Source organism: Chiroxiphia lanceolata, chromosome 6 (assembly GCF_009829145.1).
Source record: "Chiroxiphia lanceolata isolate bChiLan1 chromosome 6, bChiLan1.pri, whole genome shotgun sequence".
NCBI classification, from domain to species: domain Eukaryota; kingdom Metazoa; phylum Chordata; class Aves; order Passeriformes; family Pipridae; genus Chiroxiphia; species Chiroxiphia lanceolata.
The window spans coordinates 30929441-30943085 of record NC_045642.1 but is presented as its reverse complement, the minus strand read 5'-3'; the positions used below and the strand labels follow the sequence as shown (position 1 = coordinate 30943085).

Here is a 13645-nt window from a genome sequence, read left to right as displayed (position 1 = left end):
GCCAGTGTAATTTTGTTACCTGGTAAACACTGACCAAAGGTCCCATATTTATCAAAATTACAGCTGTTCCTACGTTACTAATAAATAAAATAAAATACTCCTTTAGATTTCGTTGCCCAGGGTCAGATACAATATTTCGGACACCTAATGTATTTATCTTGTGTAAATCAGATGACATGAACAAAGCTGGCAGATCAATTTCATAAACACCATAGTTAAGTGTTCGACTAATACTGCAAAAACTGAATGAGTTACATATCATGTTAAGCAGTTTCTGAAAGGTAAACTGTTTATTTGTTGGTTTAGGATGCTTCTTAAGTTTGTCCAGCAGTTTGGGTAGCAGCTTCATTTCTAGTGAATTTTAGGAGAAAAATGATTATTTGAAAAGTACCACGAGCATTTAGGGAGAGTGTGTGTGCATGTGAGCTACAGATTTTAAATGTTGGTGAAAATTTTCATCTTGCTCTTTGGCATTTCTACCCCTGTCACTGCTCTAGGGACTGCCTCTGGGTGAAAAAGTTGTGAGGCTACTATTGCAGTCTTCAGCTTTTGCCAAGACTTCCTCTTACTTTGTAGGAAATAGCCTTTGTACATCACATATATAACCTGTAGTAACTTCGGCAAAAGACTGGTCAACTGAAATTATTTCTAGTCACAAAAATTCTACAGTGCATTTTGTAGAGATAAATCATATCTTGCAACAGAAATATCTACTTTGGCATGTCAGCACCATAAGTAAGAGCAAGCAGTGGTTTTCAGGCTGGGTTGGAACTAAAAGGTACTTTCAATCTGACATGGGTCAAAAACCAAAGCTGGTTTTGTAAAGATGGGCATGACAGTGCAATGATATGTACAAAAGAGAAATGGTACCGTGTTTCATTTCCACTGATGATAGTTCCAAATTCCTGAACAGTTGGCAACTTTTGCTAAAATGGTTGTTATTACTGTATCTTCTAGGTAGTGAAGCATCAAAGTTAGCATCTGTAACTGAAGTGAGAATTTGCATGTCACCCTGTTAATGTTCTTACTCAGTCTCCAGCTAGTTGTGGAAGAACTTCATATGAAATACAAAATATGAATGTATATATAGAAAACTGTCTTTGTATCAAAAGGATTTAGATTTAAAGTTAAACAAGTTCTCTTGTATACATCAGTGTTTTAAGTACAGCTCTGAATGTTATTTTTAACTAAGGATTTTGGGGATATTTCAGCTCACAAGATTCCATATGTAATTCTAAAATAAAAATAAAAATCTCAAAGAAACTATAGCTTCAGTAGCTGTCCAAATCATTCAATGTATATGCTAAAAGCATGACATAATAGAATGTTTCTACTGCTTCCCAGAAAATAATATCCAAATCATCTCACTTGGTCTTCAGATCGGGCACTCTATGTCCTCTTCTAACAACACAGTATACACTGCTAAAGAGAAGTCAACAGCTATCAAGCAGATCCATAATCCAAGGCACGAAGGAAGGCGACAGTCTTGCTGGCAGTGCTGCCTGTGTTTTGCCCCAGCATCACTGAGCGTGTGTGTGTGCACACACATGTAGTGTTAGGGGTCTGCAGTAAAACACACTGCAAATAAAGAGAATACCCCACCCTGTTCTATATGAGATTTTCTGACTCATGCAGCTACCATCCACATACTCCTGTAAAGTCTGTGATGTTTATCACTAGAATGTTTCTCTGTAATTTATGTTAAGTCAGACAGAGGTCAGTGTGCCCTGTCTGAAGCCTGGATTTGCACACCACTGGCAGTTTTAATAAAAGACTCTCATCTTTTGTCATATGTAGGTTTACTCTTGCAAACTTGTGACAGGCTAAGCAAGACTGAAATGCATACTTGTTTTGTCACGTGAATTAACTACTGAGCACAATAGCTCTGAGTAGATGTGTCATTTTTCCCCATTCCAAGGGCTATTTGTGTTTTGCTTACTAGCAGTCAGCATATTATTAATGTCAATTGTGAACGTGACTACAGGCAGAAGCACTGCTTCAGTGCCTCATAAAACTGAGTAACTGATAGGAGATTGCTTTGGACTACCAACACCATAAGTTTTCCAAATAATGTTTTCTGAATTTAGAATGCACGAACTAGTGTTCTTTTATCTGGCTTAAATATCTAGTGAGATTTTATCTGAAGAATATTGGGTAGTTCTGGGAACAGAGATAGAAATATTGGTGGTAGAAGGGAATTGTACCTCAAATATCAAGCAGAGAGGACAGTGCCTAAGACGTGTACCAGTATCTTCTGAAAGGTTTTTACCAAAACTGTGTAAGATCTTTTAAATAAGGAATTAATAGAGGCAAGTGCTCTGGTTTACACTGGCTACCTGTAGCAAACTGGTTTAAATGAGGATATTGCGTCATGCTAGTTGGGGAAGAGAGGAAATGGGAGCAGATGACCTAATTCTTCATTTCACTATGGGTCCTAAAACAGGAGTGAAGGTAACTGTGTGACAACTCTCATCACCCAACAGGTTGCAAAGTACTGAGCATTAGAGTGCCAAACTCAATGTCTGTGCATACAACGCTGTGTAAGAGGTTACTGTGAACTTTCTGTCCTACCTGTGAAGGTTCAGGTATTGGTCATTGCTGGAAGCAAGATCTCTGATTAGGTGGTCAGTGCCCTGGGTTATCCTGTCTTTGTGGTTCTGAGGGTCATGAAGAAACATCAGTCAGTAAAGCCAAGAGCTGTCACTGCTTTACAGGTCGGATTTTGGTATGCTTCTGTATTCGTTTGACTTCCTGAGCATCAGTTCTGCCTTCTGTATGCCGTTTGAAATCTGGAATTTGGATGATGCAAAGCAGCAAGATTTAATTTCTCAAGGGTTTGGCTCCTTTTTAAAACCCAGAACAAACATATTTCAGGTTTTGTGTCCCTTTCCTAGATTGTTTGCTGGGCACTGGATGGAATGTTCCTACATACCAGCAGAGGACTTCACATTAAACATTCATTTTCAAGCTCTTTACACAGAATTATTTAGGCTGTAAAGGACTGCTTGAGATCATCTAGTCCTATGCCAAACTTCCTGCGTCATGCAAAATTAAGCTATAAATAGACCGATGTGGGCCAAATTTATTATCAGCCAGTACTGTATGCTTTTTCTTTATCAGTCTTTACACCGGGCTTTTAAAGAGGCACACAGTAAAAGAAGCTGTAATTGTAATAATTGCAGGAAAGTTTTAGAAATTATTTTTGAGGTGTCACACCCTCCTGAGCAGTCTTTTATTTGATGTACTTTCTCAAGTTTACTTAGATTGATTTAACAAAAACAAGATAGGCAGTGTGTCAGTGACAAGTGGCTAGTACAAAGCATTTTGTACAGTGAATTTGATGTTCACAAGGCCAGTTTTTCCTGCTGAATTTTGACAGCATATCAGAGTTTACATGTGCAAAACCTTCTGCTGTTTCAGTGCTGGGTTCTTTGCTCTGCCGGTGAGCCTCGGTCTATTTCTACTTTGTTAAATATCTTCCTCTTGCAATACTAGTTCAAAACATGCTTCAGGAGATCAATGTAGTAACTTGGATATAAGTTGGATGTTAATATTGAAGTTTCCGGCACCCATTTTATTCTTACTGACTCCTTGCTTGTGGATTTGAAATTCTCAGTAGTGGTCTTGGGATAATCCAGTCTGCCCAGTTGAGTATATGCATCATGAATGCTTTTTCTGCAGTGCGATGATGGATTAGAGGCAACACTTTTGGCTCGTGTGCAGTCTTAGGTACAGTCTTTGGTCATCAGGTTAAGTGGAGCTCTCACAGGTATTTGGATTGATGTCTCCTACTAGAGAGGATTTTTCAGTCTGCCATTTGCTGCAAACACACATGGGGTGTTGTCATCCCCATGACTGGTGAGCTACTGACACAGAGGAGGACACGGTGATGCAAGTGGCAGGGGTAGTAAGGGGCTGCTTATTGTGGCCGTGGTGTGGCCTAGTCAGTTGAAGCCAACTTACAAACTAGAGCTGAACAAAAACACTTGCAGTCAAAAAAAAAAGCTACTTCTATGGAAATAAAGGCACTTTACTGATGTCACTTAAGGACTAGAGTCTCTCTCTCCCACACCCTGACTAGATAATTGTCACTAGTGAAGGGTACAGGCTTTTGGTTTGAGCTATAGACTTCTTTCTCCAATACCTTTTAGTGGGTAGACACTAGTTTATACAATGTGCAGTACCCTTGAATTTAGGCTACCTGGAAGGATCTGCTGGAGATTTGCCACATTATTGCAGACAGTACCTAAGATTGCAGACATGGTTCCTATCAATTGGGAAAGAATAAGTTAAAGAATATTTGGTTTACATTTGAGGAGTGATCGTTCACCAGCTGGACTGGCGACTCCAGCTGCAATGTTGTTAGTAGTCAGTATAGGCAATATAAATGCAATAAAGCATGTGAAGAAAAGAAGTCTGCTTTGTAATCAGGCAGCTTTTAAGATAGCATTACAGCTAATGTTCAAAGGTTAACCACAGACCTTGTGTGCTGTAAGTTGATCACTTCCTGTGATAGTTTATGTTTTAATATGTATTAAACAATACCAAAAGCAGCGGTTTCCACCACAAGAACACTGTGAACTCTCAGACTTTCTTACAGGCCATCCAAAAGAAACAAATTTAGTATTTTCTCTTAATGGTGGTTCCTGACACTGGTTGCCAAATGCTGCCCAGTTCCAGACTGTGGTTTGGGAATCAGCGCTACAGAGAGTCACTGAAAAAATGTTAGGAAGATAGTGAGCCTGAGTCTGTAATATGGAAATAAGAAAACAAATCCAGACCTGAGGACGTTTGGCCTAGAGAAGGATTCTCTGTCATCAAGGATCATAGGTGTTACTAGATGGCCAGATGCATCAGCCCCTAGCTGCTCTGTTGAACTGGATGCTGCCCCTGTCTTACAAAGTTGACAGCTGTAAGACTATGATGTATAATTAGCAACTTCCCTATATGCAAGTGACCTGATCTGTGTTTCTAGGCCCAATGAGGGCTCTGAAACACCCACTGTATTTGTTCTGTTTTGGAATGAAGGTGAATCCTTTGGCAGAGACCCAGTGGAAGTGTCAAAGATGGTCACTTCCTGCACTGCCATCAGTGAATGCTGCTAGGGGCTTTTTTCCTGCAGGTCATTATTTCAGAATCAGATGCAAGAAACTATTTCTTTCCTCCTGCCTCTCCTGCTTCTCTGTCAGCCTCTTCTAAGAAATGCCTGGCACTTGGCAAGTTCGTTTGGCTTTGCACATCAACCTTCCTATTTGAAGCTACATGATCTCAAAATGGTGGATGAGGAGAGAGTGAGCAAATTTACACATATACCTACCCTTTTGTAGAGCTGGTCTCAGGCTAAGATGAAGGGCTTGGGAGGTTTGAGACCTCCTGGGTGCCTCCTGCATTCTTTTCCTATGGTGTCATTTCCTTTCAGCAGTGTGTTCAAACTCACCTGGGTGTGTTCACAGGTAGCCAGACTAGTATTGTGAAAGAGAAATTAGACACTTAACCTTGGCAATAATCAACTCCCATAGCTTGTTTGTACCTCTTTGTCATGCATTTATTGTCCCTTGTTTGCTCACTTCTAAGGAAATTCTTTTTGGCATTTTATCAGGTTTTCATGAATCTGAGCAACTGCTGAATTAAATCGTGAGGCTCAGATGCAGAGGAGGGATTAGTTGCTTTCTTTCCTTGGCAGTTCACCTGTACAAACATGTATTGGGGATGGGTGGAGCTCAGTGGTAATGATAGCGTCTTAGAAACATAATAAACAGGTTTTGTGTAGTGTTTCTTGCTAAGAGACTGCTTGAAAATCCCCTAATCCTGTCTTCCAGACTGATAACCTTCTTGTCCTCAGCAGAGCAAGGAGAACTGGGTGAATTGCTTTGCTCTTTGTGTAATGAGTGCTGAGCCCTGCAAAAAAGTAACTGGTATCTCCCCATGCCAATACATGTCAGGGCAAATAACCCCAAGAACAAACCTGGCTATTTAACTGTTGTGCTCCTTGACAGAAAATGGTGAAAACCATCATCTTGAATGCACGAATTCTCTTGATTATTTTAATCCTTATTAAAAAGCGTGTCTTTTCCAGGGTGACTTAACTACGGCCCCTTGCTTTGTATGTCTTTTCTGTGTACACATAGTGCTTTGCAAAACATTGGTGCCTGCTTAGCAAAGCATTGCTTGCCAGCTAATAAAAAGAAGCAATTCACAGCTATTGAGTGTTACTTAATCATGTTGGAGTGAGGCTTGATCTACGTGATTTCAAAGAAAAAAAAAAAGTGGAATGTCACGTATCTGGTTCCTTTGTGTACACAAGAATACTTTTCTTGCCTATTTTGCCTTAGGGGCTATATCAGAAGCCAGATTTGGGTCTGTGTTGAAGCACTCCAAATTGACTTGACTTTACAATCAAGTTCTCCTTATCTTCTGCAGCAGTGAATTGCTTCTCTAAAATTTCCCATGAAAACATTTTAAGAGAGCTCAAATGTACTTAGGCCGAAGTTCCAAGGAGCAAAGTAAGATGATGTACTAATCTTTTAACCCGGTGCTTTCCTCTTGTGACATACCTTTCTGTAGTTTCTGTGTTCCCTTTATCCGGGGGGAAAAAAGTCCCTGGATAGTTTTCTCATCTTCTCCCCTTTGCATTGGCTTCAGTGCTTTTCTAGTCTTCTGCTGAGCCATTGTATGCATGAATGCAGAAGACAGTGCATGCAATAAAACAAGTGGTTAATTTTCTGTAGGGTTAGCATGCTGGAATGGCTCAGTGCAGGGTTCAGTGAGCAGAGAACTTAACATAAGCAAGTGGAAACACTTAAATAGGAATCATGGGAGGAAGATGTCCAGCATTTAGAGAGCCCTGAAAGTTGAAATTGATTCCTGATGTGCCTGTTGATGCTGCTATCAAAGATGCTATTTTGAGATTTCATTTTCCTGTGTGAACCTAGTGGATTTACTGAAACTGCAATCAGACAGTCCTGTACTGTTTTGAAATGCATATTGCTCTAGATGGTATCTTTTTGGTGTCCTGAATAATACTATTTTAATTTCATTATGGCTGGTATTTTTTAGACACTGTCAGAGAATTTGGATGACTTGTAGCAGTAACCTTCAAGATCAATAACTACAGGTAGTTCTGGTATTGGTTGTGGAGCTAATTACAAAGGTGGATATTAGCTCCCTTCCCTGTGCTGTGCTTCTCAGCCCCTTCCATGTCAGCCCAATGCCAGCCCAAAATAGTTTACTGAAATAATCCAGGCTAAAAATAACCTTCTGCAAAAATGTGGCATGAGACAATAATGAGTAGCTGAAGGTAAGTAAAGCTGGCAATTTTTCAAGCCTGCTTTGCTGCTGAAAAAGAAGCAGCATGTAACTGCCTCCACAGCTGGTCATTCCCATCCATAAGCAGTGCTGAAATGGCTGTGGCAGTCTTTGTGGTGTCTTCACCTAGTGCTTACTGGTGTCCTCCAAAAGGTCCCTTCTGTGATACACTTCTCCCCTTTTGTGTTCAGTTTAGTTGGTACAACTCTTTTGAAGGCTACCTGTGAACTGGGAAAAGAAACATAAATGAATTTTAAAAGCCTGTATAGAAATGAAAAGAGATGGGGTTAGTTTAAATTTTGACCAGTTTCCCAGCTTGGCACGTGGTATTGCAGAAATAGTACTGATGTGAGCTGCTCAGGTTGTCAGTGCTGCACAGGGAAACATCTGTGGAAGCACTGCCTGAGCCTGTGAGGGTGTTTGATAAATGAGGAGCTCCTAAATTGATGGAATCGTATGTTAAAACTTAAAAGTATTAAAAGCACACAAGTAAAAGTGGTATACTTGACTGTATTTTTGCCATTTACTACCTGTAAAAGATCTTCTGGCAGCCAAAATGCTGTGCACTCAGTTTTACTTAAGTCTAGCCTAAGTTATCTGAACACTTCCAGGAGTGGGGCATCCACAGCTTCTTTGGACAACCTGTTCCAGTGTCTCACCACCTTCACAGGAAAAAATTTCTTCCTTATATGTAATCTAAACCTACTTTCTTTCAGTTTAAAGCCATTGTCCCTTGTCCTGTCACTACAATTCCTTATAAAAAGTCCCTCTCCAGCTCTTTTGTAGTACCCTTTAGGTACTGGAAGGTGCTATAAAGTCTCCCTGGAGCCTTTTCTTCTCCAGGCTGAGCAAACCCAGCTCTCAGCCTGTCTTCCCAAGACAGCTGCTCCAGCCCTCCCATCATCTTCATGGCCCTGCTCTGGACTCGCTCCAGCAGGTCAGATCAGAAATTAAAGAGACAATTAAGTGCAGTATTTCAATTGTTAGAGTGGAAAACCAGACTTTCACTAAAAACTCTTCTCTCACATCTAAACAGTAATTATTTTAAATTGCTCTTTTAATAAAAAGACATGTTTCTGTAAGTGCTGTAATTACTCTGTGTCCAAATTCTGCACTCAAGAAAAGTAACATTTCCCATGAGCATGGGTGTTAATTGTCTTCTATCCATGTCTTGGTAACATTGCCTGCTGAATTTTCTCAGGATTTCATGTGTTTGTAACATTCTTAATTTCTGCCTTAAACTGTGCTGTGATGTTTATGATTGTAAGTATGCAGTGCATTGGCTTCAGCTTTGTTTCATGACCGTTTCTATGGATTTGTGTTTGTTTAAAACAGTAAAGATTGACTCGACATATTACTCTGAAAATTATTAACAGTCTGTAGGCCATTACATTATGAAGAAACCAAAGCGCACTTTGAGAGCATTTACTTTTTTCTCTCAGCATTGCTGAAATACAAAACACAGCTGTTCAGCAGTGCACATAGTATTTGCTGGCAGTACCAGATAAAAACAAACAATACAGGAGAAATGCAATAATGAGAAGAGCCTCAACTTTCTTTTTAATAGAAAAAGCTTTTTGTATCTTTGCATACAGCTCATAATAAAAAGTATTAGTGTTAAAATGAGATAAAGCTGAGCATCAGAATTTTGTGAACTGCTCATAACCTCTCAGTATTGCTGTTTTCTAGTATTTTCAATGTATTAATTATTAATATTTTGTGTGTATCTACTTCTCGAGTCAGTGTATGTCCCTGAATGCCTATGCTTAATACTTCATTTATATATCTAAATGTGCAGTGCCCAGTTGATATTCATAGGATATATAAAATGGAAATGTTGTTTTAACATTAATTGCAAATTGTGTTGCCTTGTCCATTGTTTTCCACTCCCACATCAGCTTTTTCTGCATCTAGGTTAGATAAGCACATGGTGGGGATGGTCAAGGTGCTTCTCCTTCACATGGTGTCTTGCATGCCTCTTTGTGAGCAAATATAGAAATCAAAATTGCTTTTATGCAGATTAATTTTTAGAGACATCTGCGAATAAGTAAATGGCAAATGATGTCCTTTAATTGAAATAGTAAGTAAAAATACCTTAAGCCTCCAGAAGCTGAGCTTTTTTTGAGAGGATTGCCTTTTTTACTGTTCCAGGTCCAGCTGAATCAGCTGTGATGTGCATTTGTTCTGAGTACCTGTCTCTTGTAGAGAGAAGTCTGTTAAGGTTAGAAATCAAATTCTTCTCTATTATATCAAATGAATTGCTGCTTTCTGCTTGCCAGAGGAACTACTTCAAAACAAAAGCAACCCACCTCACAGGGAGTTAAAATATTTTTGTCTTAAGTCATCACGTCTGGCCGAGGAGTGACCTTAGTCTTCTGCTCTGAATCATTGTTGAGAACCCACACGGTCTAAATAGACTGAGTTACGTTTCAGTCCCAGAAACTGTTTGTCTTTTCATGCGTCCTGGCTAAATGAGTACAACCTTGACATTGTTAGAAAGGGCACAGCTCCACCCAGGTACTGTAGGTGTAGTAGCAGATTAACCACTCTAACTACTTTCATGTGTGCAATCTTTCTAATCTTGATCAGGTGGCCACGTTCCTTTTCTCCTGGGGCACGTAGGCAGAGCTTGACTGCTTTTTTAATCCTGAGGCTGTTTTTATGGTGGTAGGTGCAGACAAAAAAAAGTTTCAAGGAGTTAAAGTATTGTGTGCAATGTGGAGAAGGTTAGGCTGCATTTATAGGAAAACCCACAAACAATATGTTTGAATTAAAGGAAGTTATTAAAGTGATGCTTCAAGAAATGTCTGAGAGCAGTGCTTTTCATACTTGCTCAACTTAATGTAAGGCATGATGTAGTCTGTCTGACAAAACTAGCACAGAGTTTCTGGCAGTAATACTTCAGAGGGAGAAGAGATTCTGAAAACAAAGAAATTTTCCTGACTGTTGTATTCTTGCATTTATAACCAAAACCGTAAGTTGCACAATCACAAAACTTAGTGGTGAAAAAGCTAATAATGCCTTCCCTTACTGTTAACCATTAGAGTATGAATGAGAAGCAGAAAGGAGAGCTGGTTTCTTCTGGTACTTGTGAGTTATAGTAATCCTAGTTAGGGTGTTTCAACTTAGCAAAGAGTGTATATTTTGGGCTTATTAGTTTTGCTTTCTGTTTTGCCAGTAGAGTTTAAGAAATTCATTAGTACCTCCTTAGTAGCTTCCAGCTTTTTGTTTTCTTCTACAGGTTTATGATACTCTCGCCTAAGTTTCATTATCTGTGAAAGGTAATAAAAGTTACTTGAACAGCTTCGTTTTCTTTAACTAGCTTTCCCGAGCTTATGATTTCTTGTAATGAGGCTGTGCTCTATTCTTCCCCACTTATGTCCTCACTTCGTGACCTAAATCCAAAACATATCCAGGAGCTCTAAGATACAGTCTAACTAGCAGTGCCAAAGTCTAGTGAAGGAGTCTGTTGTAATGTAACATGAATATATTAACTGAATAGCTCTGTACTGTGTGAAGTAAGGCAATAAAACTATAGTTTTATCATGCTTGTAGTTTAGAAGAGTAAACATAAAGCCTTCAATTTAGAAAATAACAGAGATCAAATACAGTAGCAGTTGCCATTGGAGCTGCTGTAGTGTTGCTTCTGTCATGTGAAACAGCTACCTTATTATACTCTTCTGCTTTATACTTTTTTTTATTCTTGTGATATCTGAGCACTAAATGATGTTAATGCCAGTAAGCTATTAAATGCTGTTACTGACACCTGTTTCACGTGACTTATTCTGTTCCATATGTCGGGCACAAAAATATATTTTCCAGTTTTTGGTGGGCTGGTTTTTTTTTCGTTTATTTGTTGTTGGAGGGTTTTTTTTAGACATCATCTATTTGGGAGTAATCTAATAACTGTTTGTATTAGTGCTCTCTAGCAGATACTCTTTATACACATTCAAGTATAAGACATTCCTAAGCCTGAAATTGTAGAAGAAATCTCTGCAAGAGCTGTAACCAGACTGTGATTCTCATGTCCCTGGCACTTTTGCAGTAAAATGGACAGTAAGGAACAATAGAGACAAGTGGAAATACCTCAGGATCGAAAGTATCTCTTTATAAGCATACTTTTTTGCCCAGCAGGGTCTGAGAGACCCCAGTGCTGGCCAACCAAAAGGCTGTAGTACAGTACTGATGCAGAAGTGTCCAATGATCTCTGAGACAGTCCAGTTTGCAGTGTGGAGGTGGGGGTATTTCTGGGAAGGGAGTTGGCATTGAAGTGCAGTAATGTGGATTATAAGAAGTTTTCATTGGGTCTCCCATAACCAAATAAAAAGCAGCTTTCAGTGTCAGAGATAGTAAAGATAAAAGCTTTATGTGTATAAATAAAAGATCTGGGTTTATCTTGTGCTTTTTGGAAGGTATTCATTGTCATTAGCATTTAAGAACATTGTCCTGTACATTTAGTCTGTTAAATAAGAGATCACTGGGAGCAGAGGGGTGGAGCAGTTGACTAGTGAAATTCTGTCTGTTTTGCTTCTCAAATAGCAGGTCTCTTTAATATAGTCCATGTGTTCAGTCTTGCTTGCCTCTAGGTGGTAGAATTTTCATACAGGGGGAAGTAATCATTTGCAAATAACTTATTATTTTGCAATTCAGTACTAAGAGGTATGTGTAGAGTTAGCTAAAAAGGACTCCTTGCCTTTACACTGGGAACAGAAAGCTGTAATATTGGGGGTTACTAGTTTTGATTTGATTTCAGTGCTCTCATTTACTCAGTGATACAATCACCCTCTTTGTAAATGCAGTTCAGGCATGAATGGAAGTGTGAACAGGACCGAAAGCAGGTGTTTGTGTTACAGAGGGGAAAGTTACAACACTATTTATAGGCTATTCATTTAAGTTATTTGAAATTGTTTCATAAGATAGAAATTTAAGTAGAAAACAGTGAAGTCTAGCTTTATCTAGAGGACTGGTCTCAGCCCTGCTGCAAACCTGCACAATTAAACAGATGTTCACAGGAGATGAATTGTTTCTTTTATTAATTTTTGGCTTACTTAGGGTCTGGTTCTGTCCCTTTTGTAGTGCCTTATTCAAGCGTTAAAGTTAACCGTGGATATTCTCCATAAGCTTGTGTGTAATGGAATTATTTGGCATGCAAAATACTCCTCAGGATTGTGGAATTGGGTCCTTTGGTGCTATAGACGAGGAATTACACAGCTCACAGGCTTCTGCCTGTGAACATTAGCACTGGATAAGCACGGCCAGCCAGTAAATAGATTTGATGTCTTTGCTTGTCCTGTACTGTCATGTCTGAAAATACATGGGGTGGGTGATACTTTGGTTTGTTCTTTGTTGTCTCCTTTCTGTCTCCTTTAGCTTGTTCAGTGAATGTATGTGCCAGAGTGAACCTCTTCAGCCAACGAAAATGTGGGAAACAGATGAGTAAAATTTTAACTGATACCTATGAGTACAACATGGATAAGAACTTTGTTAGAACCATTTAACTAACAGCATCAATTCCTTTTTTCTTCCTTTTCTTTTTTTTTTTTCCTAGAAGAGGGTGATTGGTTTGGTCAGAAAATTGACTAGAACTTATATTAACTCATATATCATGTTGGAAATCATATATGTTTGTTTGACTTACAGAGATAAGTTTTTGTGTAGATTGGATCAGGAGGACATGCACAACTTTAAGAAAGCAATAAATTCAGACTGTTCTTCTTTCATGAATTAATATTTAATTTTCAGGTGAAAAATTCTTTCATTACTGGTGTGATGTCAGATGTGACTCCATGTAGAATTTACAGCCTGATGGTATTTTGACAGGCCATCTGACCACATGGATTTGTAAATTGAATATGTTACACAGGAATCATGAAGGGAAAAAGTGATGGAGCCTCCTCATGTCACTTATCCATTTGGTTTTCTGATAGAAACATTAGTTCTAAGATACAGCTAGGTTCAAGAGGGGAAGAATAAACCATCTTTCCTAAGAAGTAGCTTTTAGATTCTGAGAAGCACATCTACTTAACGATGAGAAAGAAAGGCATAATTCTCTACATTTAATGTAACTTCCCAGTATAAAATTACTTTTAAGGGATTGTTTGGAAAGCTGGTTAGTATTGCAGCGTGTTATTTTTTAAAACCCTGTTCCTATGTGCTCTGCTTTCCATGACACTATTCTTTGGGGACAGCACATTTGTTATAGGAGGCTGAATTGTTTCCTTTTGCAAATCCTTACAGGCTCTGAAACTCCCACTGGCTGCTGTCCAGAAAGAAAGATTTGTGGATTCTGCCCAGTGTCTGCAAATGTGTGATGATATTTATATTCCTTGAGTTGTTTTCA

At 39.0% G+C, this 13645-nt stretch overlaps 1 protein-coding gene and 1 long non-coding RNA gene across 15 annotated transcripts in view; one reads left to right on the top strand and one right to left on the bottom strand.

Annotated features, from left to right (window-relative positions):
• Nucleotides 1-13645, top strand: part of RAD51B (RAD51 paralog B) — a 426980-nt gene that overhangs the window by 108023 nt on the left and 305312 nt on the right. The window lies entirely within an intron of this gene.
• Nucleotides 3222-9734, bottom strand: LOC116788300. Of its 3 annotated transcripts, none has more exons than XR_004357588.1 (4): nucleotides 9620-9734; nucleotides 9400-9503; nucleotides 6555-7533; nucleotides 3222-5462 (listed from the first exon to the last, which is right to left on the bottom strand). It is a non-coding gene; the product is annotated as an uncharacterized LOC116788300 (long non-coding RNA). The 3 variants fall into 3 exon arrangements; XR_004357589.1 differs by having other exon boundaries at nucleotides 3222-3863; nucleotides 5318-5462; nucleotides 9400-9700; XR_004357587.1 differs by having other exon boundaries at nucleotides 9400-9700.